The following is a 17,926-nucleotide window of genomic DNA, read 5'->3' on the forward strand; positions in this document are numbered from 1 at the left end:
ATGTGATGACCTCAAAACTTATTTGGATGAAAAAAAAAGTTGAAACACTACAAGAAGCAGCTGTTCTTTTAGATGATTACACTTTAACACATAAAACCAATTTTCATAAAAAAGAAATTCCTAACATCTGTATCTCTTCAATCCACTAAAGTTGAGGATCATTCTAAAAAATCCAGCTCCTCTAGTTCTAAATCTTCTAACAGTCAGGATAAAACTTCTTTAAAACAATCAAGGCCTGTCTGCCATTTTTGTAAAAACCTGGTCATGTTATGTCCGATTGTTAGTGTTTGAAGAAGAAAAAAGAAAAAGGAGGCAACACCCAGTTTTGTGTCCACATATCGACGAAGTTTCACCAGATCACCCGATTTTGTTTATTTAGCCAGTGATGTAATCAGGGAGGAATTCAGACCTGATACTGAGGCGACTCAATCATTGTTGTTAGAAGGTATATTGCCTTTAGATTCGAGTTCTGGTACTGTTGAGTCTGTTATTGTTCAGGGTATTGAGGGTGGCTTTGTTAATGTTCCTCTTCATAACATTTATTTAGCATCAGACCTATTTTCGGGACCAGTTGTGGTTGGAGTAAGACCTACTCTGCCAATTAAGGGTGTATCATTGTTGTTGGGAAACAATTTGGTTGTTGGGAAAAGTTGTTGCCGAACCAAAATGATTAACCAGCCGATCACCGTTTCATCTAAGGATTATGTTGCAGTTGAGGAGAATCCCGATGTGTTTCCCTCGTGTGCTGTGACTCGAGCCCAAAAACAAATGATAGACATGGATTCAGAGGACTATATTATAGATTTGTCTCAGACATTTTTTAGATCAGACAGGTCAGGATCATTGTCCTACTGACAATACCTCGGTGAGTAACAATTATGGACATGAGGTATCTGATTCACCTGGTGAAGTTCCGTTTACTAAAAGTAAACCGATCGCTGAGCAAGAAAAAGATCTACAGATCTCTTCACTATTTAAATATGCACTCCCAAAAGATGAATTGGAGAAAGTTCCAAATGGTTATTTTTTTCCAAAATGGTGTGCTTATGAGGAAATGGAGACCACCAGATGTGCCAGCTTCAGAGGACTGGGCTATTGTTTATCAAATCGTTGCTCCCAAAGGATATCGTTCTGATATATTGAAATTTGCCCATGAAATCCCCATGGGAGGTCATTTAGGTGTCAACAAGACATGTGACAAAATTATGAGACATTTCTTTTTGTCAAAAATTAGGCAAGATGTTTAACAGTTTGTAAAACTTGTCATACCTGTCAGTTGGTCGGAAAACCTAACCCGAAAATTCCTGTTGCTCTTCTGAAACCTATCCCAGCATTCGAAGAACCCTTCAGTCGTGTGATTGTTGATTGTGTTGGGCCTTTACCAAAAACTCGATCAGAGAATCAGTATTTGTTAACTATCATGTGCGCATACACTCGATTCCCTGTAGCTATCCCTTTGAGAAACATTTCAGCCCAAAAAATTCTAAGGCCTCGATCAACTTCTTTACTTTTGTTGGCTTGCCCAAAGAAATTCAATCTGATCAGGGTTCAAATGTTATGTCAGGGCTGTTTCAACAAGTTGTTTATCAGCTCGGTGTTAAACAAATGAAATCTAGTGCGTATCATCTAGAATCGCAAGGTGCTCTTGAGAGATTCCATTCTACCTTGAAAAATATGATGCGGACTTACTGTCTCGATAACGAGAAGGATTGGGATGAAAGAGTTAATTTATTATTATTTGCTGTTCGTGAGTCGTTAGGGTTGAGTTGGTGTTTGGCCATTCACTGTGTGGTCCTTTGAAGTTGCTGAATGAACAATGGTTGGAAGATGTTCCAAAAGAAATGCACTTATTGGATTACGTTTCCACGTTTTGATCCAGACTCTTACGTGCTGGTGAATTGGCTTGAGAAAATTTGAATACATCCCAAACCAGAATGAAAAACGTTTATGACCTCAAGGATGAACAGCGTAAGTTCCGTCCTGGTGACATAGTCTTAGCATCGCTACCCACTATAGGACATCCACTCAAAAAAAAAGGAAAGAGAAAGAGAGAGAGAGAGAGAGACGGAGAGAAAAAGAGAGAATATCATAAACTGGATATATATCGGCATTTATTTAACTACTAAATCTAAATTATAATTTAACTCAGTTTTACGCTATTTGAAATTGTAATACGTAACAATTAAAGTAAATGTAAAAATGCAGCTGACGATAGAGTTGATCTTAAAACAGTAATGACAGAAGAAGAAAGAGTCTTAAATGAACATCGAATGGGTCTAACTCTATGCTTACCCTTCCAACATCTTATATGTCTCTTTTTTGTATATTAGTCGTGCATGGATACTAAGATTATTCAAATATTCTCTAAGAGTGACTGTCATCTCCATAATCCATAATCTTATTTTTATATTAATTGTTTGTTTGAAGTTAAGCACAAAACTACACAAGGAGCTATCTGTATTCTGCTCATCATGGGTATCGAACCCATTCGTCAATAATGGTGTCCAGTAAAGTAGTTTGTTTCTTGTTAAGAACAAAGCTGTAGAATGAGCTGTATGTGCTAGATCGAATCCCGAAATGTAGCGTTATAAGCTCTTAAATTTACGACGGAGCCACAGGCTGTCGTAAAGTACAACCTTTAAAGTAAGATAGTAATGTTTTAGGTGTTTTGTGCCAAAACACTAGGTAGCATGAAAATATAGCTGAACTCCAGAGAATTATATATGAGTTGGAGTAATAATGGACACAGAGCGAATAGAAGAACAACAGATATGACTTTCTATATAGTTAAAGGCTTACAAATTGATGCATCGTTACTTCAAGAGCTTGAACATAAGTTTTTCTTTCTTTTCTGCATGTTATAAACTGTAATGTTATAGTTTCGTTATTGTTTTCTTTACTGGATCCACCCATCCATATGTTTATCTATACAAGTATTTACTCATCATAAGAATATACACTTTGCTTCGATCTTTTATGCTTCTTTTTACAACATGTAGTATAGTAAGAGAAGCACTCGATGAAACAATTTTTACGGTCTATGCGGAGACAAGACAAGGTAATAACTCACTCCAACGTTTACGTATATTATAAGAGCTTGTTTAAACCGGTTCTGGTTACTACATAGAACACTTGTTCAGCCCTTAATTTAATTATTTGATTTCGTTTTAAGTTGATTGCAAGCCTAGCGAGTTTTAATAAATCCTAAACTTTATGTTCAACCGGAAAGAAAAACTTATCGGCCGATGTAAATCTTTTTCTATTGTAATACATATAAATTCAGTAAATTAAAGTAACAGTATTAATGAAAATAATCCAAGATAAACTTGACATGCGAATTACACCTAAAAAATTTAATATATTTAGGAGTATCTATGTATATATTCAAGTAATTGATTTAATATTTTAGATCATAACTTAATTTTTAGGTTTACTGTACACCGATATGCTGATACGTAATTAACACGCAGATGATAAAAATGTGTTTACTTTTGTATAGTAGATAAACAACGTAAATTTGTTCAATTGTATTGCTTTAATTACCGAAAACTTCAAGGTATTTGGTCTTTAAATATTGATTGATAATCAACATTAAGAAGTATGATTGAAATCAAATTTTTAACAGAATCATGTCTGTTAGTCAACATCTTAAAGAGACATAAGTGGAACTAACGTGCTTTAAGAGACATAAGTGGAACGAACATTGTTTAAGAGACATAAGTGGAACAAACATTGTTTAAGAGACATAAGTGGAACAAACATTGTTTAAGAGACATAAGTGGAACTAACGTGCTTTAAAGCCATAAGTGGAACTAACGTGCTTTAAGAGACATAAGTGGAACAAACATTGTTTAAGAGACATCAGTGGAACTAACGTGCTTTAAAGACATAAATGGAACAAACGTGCTTTAAGAGACATAAGTGGAACTAACGTGTTTTAAGAGACATAAGTGGAACAAAGATTGTTTAAGAGACATAAGTGGAACAAAGATTGTTTAAGAGACATAAGTGGAACAAACATCGTTTAAGAGACATCAGTGGAACTAACGTGCTTTAAAGACATAAATGGAACAAACGTGCTTTAAGAGACATAAGTGGAATTAACGTGCCATTATCTGTTGAATCATGCTGCACATTTATCGATATCTTCTCCACAAGGTTTCGGCTATTGTTCGTGTCTGTGGCCAAAATGAATAGACTGAGTTGCAGAACACAGTTGGATTACTGATCTCTTTAATATTAATCTACCATAAACAAGCAAAGCTCAAGTTTCAGCTGGAACGACTCTAACAACGTGTTCACTGTAACATCTTTTGTATTGCTGTAAGTCTTGCATATTATTATTTCTGTCATGAACCTTTTATCTACATAACTATGTATTTGTTTCATTATATATTTATTCATTGATCAACGTGTATATCTACAGCTTTATTCAGTTAGTATGAAAACTAAATCTATAGATTTGTCGTAGTCATTTATGGTGATTGTATTTAATCACTTTATTTTTAGCAGAAGACGTTATTGAAGGTACAATATTCATCTCTCTTTTTTTCTGTTTTATCTTGTAATATTGTATTCATTCTCCTAATTAATTTCATAAAGATTTTCTAGAAAAGTGTAATTACGTTCTTTAATCGATACATACCAGCTACCATGTAAAACACGTTGTTTTACAATATCTATAACCTTGTAATTGCCTTTTCTGCAATTGTATCCTTTACACTTTTTATGTTTGAATGACAAATGAGATGCATGAACAATTTTTTTTTTGTAAGCTACATTTTTTTCGTAGAATCCTAATCAATCCACATAACAGGCATTATTATATACATCATTCTATATAACTGTAATGGAACCTGCATATAAGAATATCGGTAAATGTATTTAGCTATTTTCAGGACAGAGAGATCATTACTGAGAATGCCCGGCAAAGGCTCAGTACATTCTCCCAAAGTAATAAAATACTTTATATATCTATATTTACTTGTGTATATGGAGCTTCTTGTAACTAATACTTGCAATGAGATAAGTAGTCGTCACAGAGTGCAAAAAAATGGAAAGTTTACTTCAACGACTTAATGTCTTTAATGCTAACAAAGCAGTATTTATGTTTCGTTTTCAGAATTACAACTTTTTTATGCATATTCCAAGTCTACACTAAAAGTTACCTGTGACCTCAAGTAAGTTATATTCGAATAAAGTACGATTCTGAATGAAACAGAGATTATACGCATTTTGTACGCTATCTCTCACATAAACTGAAAGTGTGGTTACTGGTATTGACATTAAGAGTATCAAATATAACTTAAAGTTTTTCAAGACATCATACGGTAAAACGAGTAAAATAAACAGTAAGTTATTAGGTAAAAAATCACGAAAGAGTTGTCCTTTTTTCTTACAAACATACATTAGAGAGAGTGGTCAATAGGAAATGTGATAACGAAAACTGTTACATTGCCAACAAACTCTTAGACACTACAGTGTACAGCATGGGTAGCATGCAACTTCGACTTGTTGTGTTAAGCGTAATTCCAAAGACCAAGTACTGCTTATTTCTGAAATTAAGAACAGAAAACTGTAGCACTTGTGTTTGTTTTGAGCCTTAGCGGTAAAACATTTTTGATATGATTACATGCTGAGTATGACTGAACAGAAGTGGTGTGGTTTCTTCAGTTGAGTATGACTGAACAGAAGTGGTGCAATTTCTTCAGGTGAGTATGACTGAACAGAAGTGGTGCGATTTCTTCAGGTGAGTATGACTGAACAGAAGTGGTGTGGTTTCTTCAGGTGGGTATGACTGAACAGAAGTAGTGCGGTTTTTTCAGGTGAGTATGACTGAACAGAAGTAGTGTGGTTTCTTTAGATGAGTATGACTGAACAGAAGTGGTGTGGTTTCTTTAGATGAGTATGACTGAACAGAAGTGATGTGGTTTCTTTAGGTGAATATGATTGAACAGAAGTGATGTGGTTTTTCAGGTGAGTATGACTGAACAGAAGTGGTGTGGTTTCTTCAGGTGAGTATAACTGAACAGAAGTAGTGCGGTTTTTTCAGGTGAGTATGACTGAAAAGAAGTGGTGTGGTTTCTTCAGGTGAGTATGACTGAACAGAAGTGGTGCGGTTTTTTCAGGTGAGTATGACTGAAAAGAAGTGGTGTGGTTTCTTCAGGTGAGTATGACTGAACAGAAGTGGTGCAGTTTTTTCAGGTGAGTATGACTGAACAGAAGTGGTGCGATTTATTCAGGTGAGTATGACTGAACAGAAGTAGTGCGGTCTCAAGTTGGGTTAGATAAGTATCTTGATACAACCCTTCAAGATCATTAAATTATCTGTGTATCTAATTGAATGTTCAGCTTCTTTATATTTACACATAAAACATGTCCTGTAAAACTTAAATAGAGATTTTTAAGTCTGCATTAAATTGGACATTGTCGAAAACGTTTTTTATGAACAATCACATACTTATTTCACATGCACCATTTTAAAGGCATACAGTATAATGTTTGATGAATGTCGTTCGAGTGTCTGCCTGTTTTTAGTTAGCATTTTTTTTTCTAAGTTGATTTATTTAATTCTTTGTTTATCAGTCTGTGCTTATGTATATATATATGAAATATCTGTATTAATTTGTTGATGGTAAAATCTCTTTCGACAGCATATTGATTTGAACAATTCCTAATGATAGAATACTGAACCTTTCGTTGAATATCTAAGTCATTATTTAACAAAAGTTTCTGTGTGTGTGTCCACTTATAAGTGGCGAACTGAGGTACCGATTGTCGCCAAATCTGGCGTGTACCCTCAGGGGAATGACATTTGGATCTGACTCCTAATGTCACCCCTGGGGCCCATATGCATTCTCCGTGCGTTGAACGGCTAGTATTTTATAAAGGTACATAGTCTTATGAATCAGATCTGAAACACTGACTTTTTCCAATGTTCATCTGTTTGTCCCATGTTATAGGTATCATTGAAATCATAGCGTTTTTAAGGATCAAATTCAACATACTCTTACTTCATTGCCTCGTGAACTATTAGCCATTCTGACTTTTCACAGTTGTTAATGATTCAATTGCTTCCACATCATCTTCAATGTTTAATTTATATTAAGAGATGGCGATACTTGTGTAACAAAAGCTGCGACATTTAGGGCAAATTACCTTTCTTTTTTTGGAAGACACTTGTCTTAAACTGACCAAAAATTAACCAAAGAAGTAACATGTCGTAATTGTAGTATCAGCTACGCTATTGAAAAGCCCAAACATTTCAAAATCAGAATGAACTACCACAGAAACTAACACAAAATTATACAAAATTTTTGTTTCCAAAATAAGTATTTGTTGCAAAGTCAAAGAAGAGCTTTTTAAAAACATTCGTTTGGAAAGAGTAAAACATGAATTACAATCAAGAAATATAGAGAAAAAAAATCAAATACTATTTTGTGCAACAAGGAAAGACTCTATTCTGCTGCATATCTCATAGTTTTCATATATGTATGAATTTTTGAAACATAAAAAAAATACATTCTTATGGCGAGATTTTCCTTGATTTTTAGCTACATAACGTGATGTTAACCATTTTCTAAGGATATCGAAAATAAAAGTAGAGTTTCATTGGTATAAATAGTAACTTTAGATAAAAACTACCTGCGCTAACATAAAATACTATGATCTGAAACATGAAAGAAATTTATATAATTAAGTTACCAACCCGGATGTATCATTTTTCTTGTTTTATATTAACTTAAAAATGAAGTAGCTTTGATGTACAAGTAAAGCGTATAATGTAGTTTCACTTCCTGTAAACAATTACAATTAATCCAGAAATAATAACGATAAAAAATATTGAATTCTTACTGTCTTTTTATGACTTAAAGTACTTCTTTACCATTTTATTATCAACTAAAAGTCACAGTTCACATCCTATGAGATATTTAACCTAAAAATGCATCAGCTTATATGTTTTTTTCAAATCAATTAGCATAATATCTTTTAAAAATTATACGCATATGCATATAAAGTAAAAAGCCTATAATTCATTAACTCTGATTATGATGGTAATATATCTAAAGTGCAGCTGCAACATCTATCTAATTATGAAAATATACGCAAAGTAAAAACTGGAAATTTTAAGCCCCAATAAAATATAAATTCGAAAATTTCCTATCCCTCATAAAAAATAAATCATTTCACGCTTAACTCCTACCACACACACACACACACATGCATAAATTTACCTAACATTTTTTTTAAGGAGCTGAGTTAAATATTAATTCAAAAAATAGAAGCAAACAGCGTAGCAACAGCTGTGGGCTTTATTTAATCCTACTATGGCAGTTATACTTGAATAATTTTACATTATCAAAATACAATGAAATAAAATTGTATATGTACTAGACTCAAATAGTTAACATAAGAAAGATGCTGAAACCACGCAGGAACGATACTAAACTAGCGTGGAATTTACTAAGTTTTAAAAAAGGTTTGACAGAAAAAGTAAAACCGTACGTACCTACTATAAGAAACCAAAAATGCTTTCTAAAAATTATATCACATCAAATTAGGTACGATATATATATATATATATGTTATAAGTACAAAATAAACAAGTAGCATATATGTTTTATTATACAAAAAAAGGGGGAGAGCGTAGGCCAAGGTTATTAGTAATGTATTCAGTTGTCAATAGTTATTCCGATACTTCCAAATATAGCAAACGTGGTTTTGGTTGTTAGTAGCAATTCTGACGTCATGTCGCTGACGATGACAGTTTTATTTTGCTTCCACTTTAGTTCTTCTTTGATACTTTCTATATTTGGAAAAATAGCTATTGTGGATTAGAATGAAAAAAAGAAAACTGATAGATTTACACATCCAGGCAACAGTGGATATGTCCTCAGACATTTTACAATTTTTTTTTTTATTATGTATCTTTCTCACCGTTGAAATATATCGAAGTTTAATTCGTGCAATTTATATGCGTTCGATACAACTGTGCCATGTGTATGATGTGGAAGTCATTACTTTGTTTTGAAAGCTAATTACACGAGCCTTGTTTCATTCCAACTTTAAATAAAGAAACACGTGACTCCTTTTGAACATGTACCATTCTGACTCATAATAAGGAAACACATGACTCCTTTTGAACTTGTACCATTCTGACTCTTAACAATGTAACGTATGAATTATTCTTGGCATGTTTCTTTGTGATTCTTAATAAGGTAACATGAATCTTTTTGATCTTGTATCATCTAATTCTTAAAAGATATGATCCTTTTCAATTTGCCTCCTTCTGGCCCTTAATAAAGGAACATATTGATTCTTTTCATCTTGTTTCGTTTTGGATCTTAAAAACGTAACGTAAATCATTTTGAATATGCATCATTTGATTTTTAGTAAGGCAGCATATAAATTATTTTCAATTTGTTTCTCTCTGACTCATAAAAAGGTAACACATGAATTATTTTGATCTTGTTTCATTCTGGCTTTTATAAAGTAGCACACAAATCCCTTTAATCTTCTTTTATCCCTGTTCTTAAAAAGCAACATACAAATATTTTAATATTCTTTCGCTTTGGATTTTAAAAAGTGACGTACAAATCCTTTTAATCTTATTTCATTCTGGCTCCTAACAAAGTAATATTTGAATCCTCTTGAACTTGTTTCGTTTTGCGTTTAAGTAAGATAATATTGAAATACTTTTGAACATTTGGTTGATAAGAAACAAACCTAATGCTCCTAATATAGTTGGTGTTATTGTATATAATGTAAAACATTAATATTTTGACTCCAGTTAGTATTGAAAAAATAGGATGTAACTACTTCTGAAAAAAACGTAAAACATGCACATTAATTCTATAGAAAGAGTTAATACATGTAATGTTAAATACGGAAATTGTATAAACATTATTCAGTAGACATTGAGTAGATTGTAAGCGTTTTTAAAAATTAAAAGCCACTCTATTCTAAACAGCTCAGATTTAACATGTTTACCAGTGAGAGGTTTTAAAACTTGTAACTGATTTAAAGAAATTTTGAGACGGTAACAAAAGTTGATTTACAGTCATTTTCTCATGGTAGTGCTCTAAGACTTTTCATAATATTTCATATGCTTCGAGACTGACACTTTAAGAATTGGCCGATTATTTATCAAACACACTTAGTGATTGAAATAGGGTTATTGTGAATCTCTCCTAGTGAAAACAGCGGAAAAAGGTAAAAATAAGCGAATATATCGAGCGATTTTTGGAACATTTAAATATGTTATATTTTCTGTATATGTAAATATTTATATATGCATATCTTTCAATAAAAAACATATATTTGTTTGTTTGTAATTAAGCACAAAGATACACAATGGGCTATCTATGCTCTGCCCACCACGGGTATCGAAACCCGGATTCTAGCGTTGTAAGTCCGCAGACATACCGCTGTGCTACTGGGGGGCAAAATACATATAATTATAATAAAAACGCCATGTGAGATATTTGCTTTTATCTAGGCTCGACTTAGGCTACACTAGTAATTACAAATGCTTTTCTTTAAATATTACAAAGAATAATGATATCGATCGTTTTGAAATTTGACAATATCATAAAGTTGTGCAAAGCAAAATTGAAATTAAATGACATTTTAAACTAAATTTTTATTGCATATATTTATTTCACATACATCTTTTATATCTTGAGAGTTTAAAATACTTTACTTATTACTGAGAAAATAAGAAGTTATATAATAAATAATTCAGTAACATACAAAGTAAGTTAGACCTATGTAAAAATTAAATCGTATCATATATATATATATATAGATATAATATTGTTTTTTCTTAAATGAATTAATAATGAGTAAAATACATATACGATAGAAATATTTAAAATGTGGAATAATAATTTGTTCCGCTGTTAGCTTTACCGACCGTGACTTATATATGTTTAACCACAACCGGAAATAAAAATGATTACCAGTCTTTTCTCGAATATTTTTCACATGTGATTCAAACGTTTCCCCCCAACTTTATGACACGCGAACTGAAACCTTTTTGATCCTTCAGTTTATCTTAGTTTTAATGATTTATTTGTCTCTTACGTTATAGATTACTTAAATACATTGCTAGGGGAGGAAAGTAGCAACAGTCTTTGTTCTGGTTGCTTGAATTGTTGTTTCGTAAACTCAAGGACATTAAAGGATAGCCAAGATAGAAGTATATTTTGTGGTTTATTGCCCAACTATTACCCATTAAATTGATCGCCATTTTTGTCATGAAACAGGTACAGCTTAGTAGACATTAATCAAGGAAAGCTGATGTTTGTTTGAAGTTAAGCACAAAGCTACACAATGGGCTATCTGTGCTCTGTCCACCACGGGTATCGAAACCCGGTTTCTAGCGTTGTAAGTCCGCAGACATACCGCTGGGGGGGGGCGAAAAGCTGATGATTTTTCATTTATGATTTATAAAAAACAAAGTGTGTAATCGCAATGTAAGACGACTTGGTACGGTAGGTTTGGTGACATATATATTATTATACCTACATGTATAATAGAAAAAATATTTTAGAATTTTCTCCAGTGTTCATTTTAATCCAAAACTATCTTATAAAAAACAATAGACAACTATCTAAACTCTAGAAAGAAAATATAAATATATACATGCTATTTCAAGAAAGCTAGCATAAGCACAAATTAAACTTGAGCTTTTCGTAAATATTTAATACCAGTAACATAAAAAAAAGAAGATACATCGAATGATTTCAAATAATGATATAACAAGCAATACTATTGTAATCCTAAAGTTATTTTATCTCGTACTCTTAAGGAGAAAAACTTATGTTTTTGTTATTGAAGCAAATATCCAGAAACACCTGTAATTTTGACCGTAGGTTTACCAAGATATCTAAAAATCTTTATCTTGCACTGAGATATAGTTCTATTGGAACAATATTGCTTGCAAACTGATTTTATGGGCTCTGTTAAATAAGTATTTTCCTTTATACAAAAATACCGTTTCTTGCAATGTAGCTGTGCCTTGTAAATACACAAATAACTGTATTTTTTAAGATAGTTACTGTCTGCCACGACATTTGATCCATTTATTTCAAGGGGATGACGGAGCGGCGTGCATGCGTGTTATATGCCCGCAGTATATAGGACAGGAAAAAATTAAATGATTGTGAAACTTGTAAGAAGAAGAAAATTAATAAAGTAACGGGTTTTAGAATCTTTTTGATCCATCACCAAGAACCCCTGAGAGTTTCACGATGATCAGAGGTAGGGAAGCTGGATATTTTTTTACGAAACGAACTCACAGACACTAGCTGCTTTATAGCTTAGATGCAAGCAAACAAAGACACAGTGATGCTTTGTTATAAAGTGGGGAAACAACTTTACATCCCTTCTAATCTTGATTACTTTGAACAAAATAAGCCCAGAGTTTTCCTTCAGTTGTTAATTTAAATAAAAACAAAATAAATTGCAACACTTTGGTTGTAGAAGGTTTGTTTTTTGTTTGTTTTTTGAATTTCGCGCAAAGCTACACGAGGGCTATCTGCGCTAGTCGTCCCTAATTTATCAGCTTAAGACTAGAGGGAAGGCAGCTAGTCATCACCACCCACCGCCAACTCTTGGGCTACTCTTGGGATTGACCGTTACATTATAACGCCCCCACGGCTGAAAGGGCGAGCATGTTTGGTGGGATGGGGATTCGAACCCGCGACCCTCAGATTGCGAGTCGAGCGCCTTAACCACCTGGCCATGCCGGGCCCGGTTGTAGAAGGAGACTTCGAATTGTAATTTTCAATCTTTATCCGCACATTTGCTTAACGGATACGTTAGAGACCTCTGGGATTCAATAACTGCAGCTATTAATTTTGAACTTCTGAGAAGAGGAAAAATAACCTGCCAGCATCATCCGCCACCACAGCTGAAACGATAGAGTTAACAGCATCACGTTCCGAATAGTATATCCATTGATCCGCAGCCTGCCACGTTAACTACTTGGCCACCCCCAGCCTAGAAGTATACTTAAATAAAAATTGTGCCAAAAGACTTTGTGGACTAGTAAATCAATACATTGATTTAACATAACGTTATGATAGTTCAAAGCTTAAATCATGTCCCCCTAAGATAACTCAATACATTGATTTAACATAACGTTATGATAGTTCAAAGCTTAAATCATGTCCCCCTAAGATAACTCAATACATTGATTTAACATAACGTTATGATAGTTCAAAGCTTAAATCATTTCCCCCTAAGATAACTCGGATTTCACATTTCAGATAATCTAGGGGCAACATATGGTGTTTTTTTTTAAAGTATTGCCGATACTCCAGGGAAAGTCGTTTAAATAGGCTCAATTACATGAGACAGTAATTTTGCGGGATGAAAGACCTTAGCAATTCTACGGTGCGAAAATTGTAAAGGGAAAACCGATATTATATAACTACTGGCCGCAACTGACAATTAGCATATAATATATATATATATATATTTGCAGATAAAAGAACCAAAGTATTGGAGACGTACTAGCGAATAGAAATACAGAGTTAAGAAATAGCAGCAAAAAGCACTAAACGAAATAGTTATATTTGCCTCAGACTACACAAATATCTTACTCAAAAAGCACATTTTATGAAGATATGTGCGTAAATAAATACCATAAAAGCTGTAAATATTGCTAAAGTAGGTTTATTGCTTATATAGGAGAGGTTCCATTCTTACTAAACGAAGTTAAATATTTTTATACTTAATAATGTTCAACGCATATCTACTGTTGTGATAAAAATCAAACACGGTCCAGTTTTAATTGATCTTGAAGGGTATGATAACATATAAACATCAAGGCACGATCCAGTTTTAGTTGATTTCGAAGGGTATAATAACATATAAAAATCAAGGCACAATCCAGTTTTAGTTGATCTCGAAGGGTATGAAAACGTATAAAAATCAAGGCACGATACAGTTTTAGTTGATCTTGAAGGTTATGATAACGAATAAAAATCAAGGCACGATTCAGTTTTAGTTGATTTCGAAAGGTATGATAACGAATAAAAATCAAGGCACGATCCAGTTTTAGTTGATCTTGAAGGTTATAATAAGGTATAAAAATCAAGGCACGATCTAGTTTTAGTTGATTTCGAAGGGTATGATAACGTATAAAAATCAAGGCACGATCCAGTTTTAGTTGGCCTTGAAGGGTATGATAACGTATAAAATTCAAGGCACGATCTAGTGTTAGTGAATCTTGAAGGTATGATAACGTCTAAGGGTTAGCACTCATAATTTCATAAGTTTTTGCATTAGATCTCTTTGCTGCACAAATAACATTATTTCATTGTTATCTGCCTATCCATTAATAAGCTTGCTTCAAACAAGAAGCTCTCAGCGAGAGACTCATATCACCATTTAAGCTGCCGGTCTTATATTATTTATTATGATGTAGTTCGACTTATTTTGTCGTTTAAATGCTTGAGAGTAGCTAAACTGAAAAGTAAAACAAGCGATTAAGCCAAGCTGTTTTGTGCAAGCAACTACCACGAAGAAACGTACTATTTGTCACACACAACAAAATATACTTATTCGTGACAGCTCTTCTTTCCACGAGCATTCACCTATTTAAACGTCAGGAAAACGCATATGTACTCGAGCGAGCGCGCGGACAAACACACGCTTTTGTACCTGTCTCCACAAATAACAAGCACTATTTATCTATGTGCCGATTAGCAATATTGGAGAAATGGTGAATAATTATTCTTTTTTATGTTTTTATTGTTTTATTTACACCAATGTTTAGTATCGGGTTACCTCAGATATCATTTGGAAACACATATTCAGCGCTTAGATTTAGAAGACCATCTATTACATGATATACATATAAAACTAGACCTTTCTATTACATTGCTTATACATATAAAATCAGACCTACCTATTACAATGGCTATGCATATAAAATTGGACCCATCATTACACCAGTTATACATATAAAATCGGATCCACTTATCACGCTGGCTATACATACAAAATCAGACCCTTCTATTACATTGGTTATACATATAAAATCAAACTCTTCTATTACATTGGTTATACATATAAATCAGAGCCACCTATTACATTGGTTATACATATAAAATCAGACCCTTCTATTACATTGGTTATACATATAAATCAGACCCACCTATTACATTGGTTATACGTATAAAATCAGACTTACCTGTTACACATATAAAATCTGAACCACCTATTACACTGGTTATACATTTAAAATCATACCCACTTATTACTCTGGATATACATATAATTCTGACAGTACATTTTCTTCCGTTATTAGCAACCGTTCAAACTAAGAATCGAGACAGAGTTCGAGACGTAATGCTGCTAAATATATTTCTTGTTTTCATCTGTGAGCATGTTATAGAACTAACTGTCTTGTGGGTTTGTGGCGGCAGGTGTTGCTTGCTTTCGCCTTGTCTCTAATCAGTATAATGCGAAATTAAGAACGGCTGTTTCTTACTGCTGGGGGAATGGGGTCTCTGATGTGACTGTTTAGTCCACGTGCGCAAAAGGTTCTGATCAGTTTGAAAATTTCAATCCCAACTTCTCAAGCGTTGACCTATTTGAAAAGATCTTTGAAATGTAACGAAGTTACTAGTTATGCCACATGAACGAGGCGCCACCGAAAGAGTTCCTTTTTAACATGCTAGAGAAAGTTATATAGAAAAAATATTGTTTTTCATGTAGTTATTCAGTTTGTTTTTGAATGGATCACCTCATCATTGACAATATGGATTATAAGTTGTTTTTTGAAAACAGAGAGAAATTTAGACATTATTCTTGTTATTATCAAGACATTCCTTCTCGAACATGAGGGATGTTTGTGTGTGTGGCATGGAAAAATTCGAGGCAAACTTCTCTTCTACAAAACATTCACAAAAACTGTCTTTTTTCTATATTTTTAAATACTATATGAATATTATACTTCTTAAAACGTCGAATCTGTTAGAAAACTCTCTGTGAGCGATCCGTTTCCGTATTTTTTCAGACATTTGGAGGGGCTTTCTTTATTGGAGATTTCTGTGGATGGTCTTTTTTCAGATATTGGGAAGGGTTTTCTACATTGAAAATTTCTGTGGACTGTATTTTTTCAGACATTAAGAAGGGTTTTCTTCATTGGAAGTTTCTGTGGACGGTATCTTTTCAGACATTGGGAAGGGTTTCTTCGTTGGAAATTTCTGTGGACTCTATTTGCCTTAAAAAGTTTGGACGATGCTTGGAGCTGCTGGCGCAGATCTTCACCAAGCTATCATCTTTTAAGTTGCGTAATGTGCATAAGCTAGATACAACATGTTTCAAGCTACCATCTTACAAATTGCGTAATGTGCATAAGCAAGATACAACATGTTGTTTCAAGCTACCATCTTACAGCTTGCGTAATGTGCATGAACAAGATATAACATGTTGTTTCAAACTACCACCTTTCAACTTGCGTGATAGATAAATAAGATACAACATGCTGTTTCAGGTTACCATCTTTCGACTTGCGTGATAGATAAATAAGATACAACATGCTGTTTCAGGTTACCATCTTTCGACTTGTGTGATAGATAAATAAGATACAACATGTTGTTTCAAGCTACCATCTTCCAACTTACGTAATGTGCATAAACAAGATACAACATGTTGTTTCAGGTTACTATCGTCTAACTTGTGTTATACATTAGAAAGTACTCCAAAGTTGACATTTCATCAAAGTTTTAGGCTGTTACATTAGCTATAACATCATACTATGTTAGGTTGATATTCCATGTTACGTCGTTACATGACCAACTAAGAGTTTGTCTATTTTGTATAACGTCAGTGTGGGTTGTGCCTTACTTAACAGCGGACAGAAAATGCTAAAGAAAACAAAACTCTAAAAAAAGAATCATAAAGTAGATGCTATTGGAAATAAGAATTTCATACATTTTATATGCATGGCAGCTACAGTATAAGTATAAACATTTATTTAATATATTGTGTAGCTATATCGAAGGCAGTGTCACAAAAACGTCGTGAGTCCGGTTGATTAAGTATTCAGTAGTCTTTGCCATTACCAACGGAGATACGTTTTGTAATCATACATTTTATATGCATGGCAGCTACAGTATAAGTATAAAAATATATTTAATATATTGCGTAGCTATATCGAAGGCAGTGTCACAAAAACGTCGTGAGTCCGGTTAATTAAGTATTCAGTAGTCTTTGCCATTACCAACAGAGATACGTTTTGTAACAAAAACAAGCCCAAACAAACAAACAAAAATTAAATTATAGACGCCGTATAAATGAAAAGGATCCCCAGGGTACAGGTCATAATGTGGGATAAGGTAGGGAAGGTGCAAATGCCATCCCTACTATCTTGTTCTCATTGTTTTTGAAGGATTGATATTAGCCATCCATACATTTACTTACTTTTTGAAAAGTTTTTCTTTACTTGTTAGCTTGTTTTTTTAATGCAGTGTTTCAATAGACATAGGAAGGTTGTACTTATAACCAAGTACTAAATATCCTGAACAATGAGGTTCCAACTGCAATATCTATTGTTAATCTATGATTGGCTGGTAATTCCTGTTTCACTCTGTATTTAAGATTTTTAAAAGAAAACCAAATTTCTGGAAGAAAGCTAACTTCAAGGAGATATTTATAACATCATTTACGCTAGAACTGTGCTTTTTTTGTTACTGCTAGTTATTAATAATACTTAGAAAAACGGATACTCTGTTTTAAACTATGTCACCTCAGTAAAATTGGTTGACATCATTGTTTTGGTTTTTGAGTTATTATGTAATAAGAGACAGAAAAAGGAAGAACAAGAAGTTTTTTTTACTTGTTTGCTTGCTTTTTTTAATGCAGTGTTTCAATAAACATAGGAAGGTTGTATTTATAACCAAGTTCT

General features: G+C 33.3%; 1 protein-coding gene across 3 annotated transcripts in view; it reads left to right on the forward strand.

The window, feature by feature from the left end:
- The window catches only part of LOC106459079 (whirlin-like), a 128,644-nt gene that overhangs the window by 4,200 nt on the left and 106,518 nt on the right, over positions 1-17,926 (forward strand). Inside the window, exon 1 of one of the 3 annotated variants that reach the window (XM_022385492.1) lies at positions 4,259-4,323. The exons of the other annotated variants lie outside the window; for them this stretch is intronic. The gene's annotated coding sequence lies outside the window, so the exon portion shown is untranslated. Of the gene's footprint in view, positions 1-4,258; positions 4,324-17,926 lie in introns of those variants that run through there. 3 annotated transcript variants of the gene reach the window in all.

Source organism: Limulus polyphemus, unplaced genomic scaffold (assembly GCF_000517525.1).
Source record: "Limulus polyphemus unplaced genomic scaffold, Limulus_polyphemus-2.1.2 Scaffold555, whole genome shotgun sequence".
Lineage (NCBI taxonomy): Eukaryota > Metazoa > Arthropoda > Merostomata > Xiphosura > Limulidae > Limulus > Limulus polyphemus.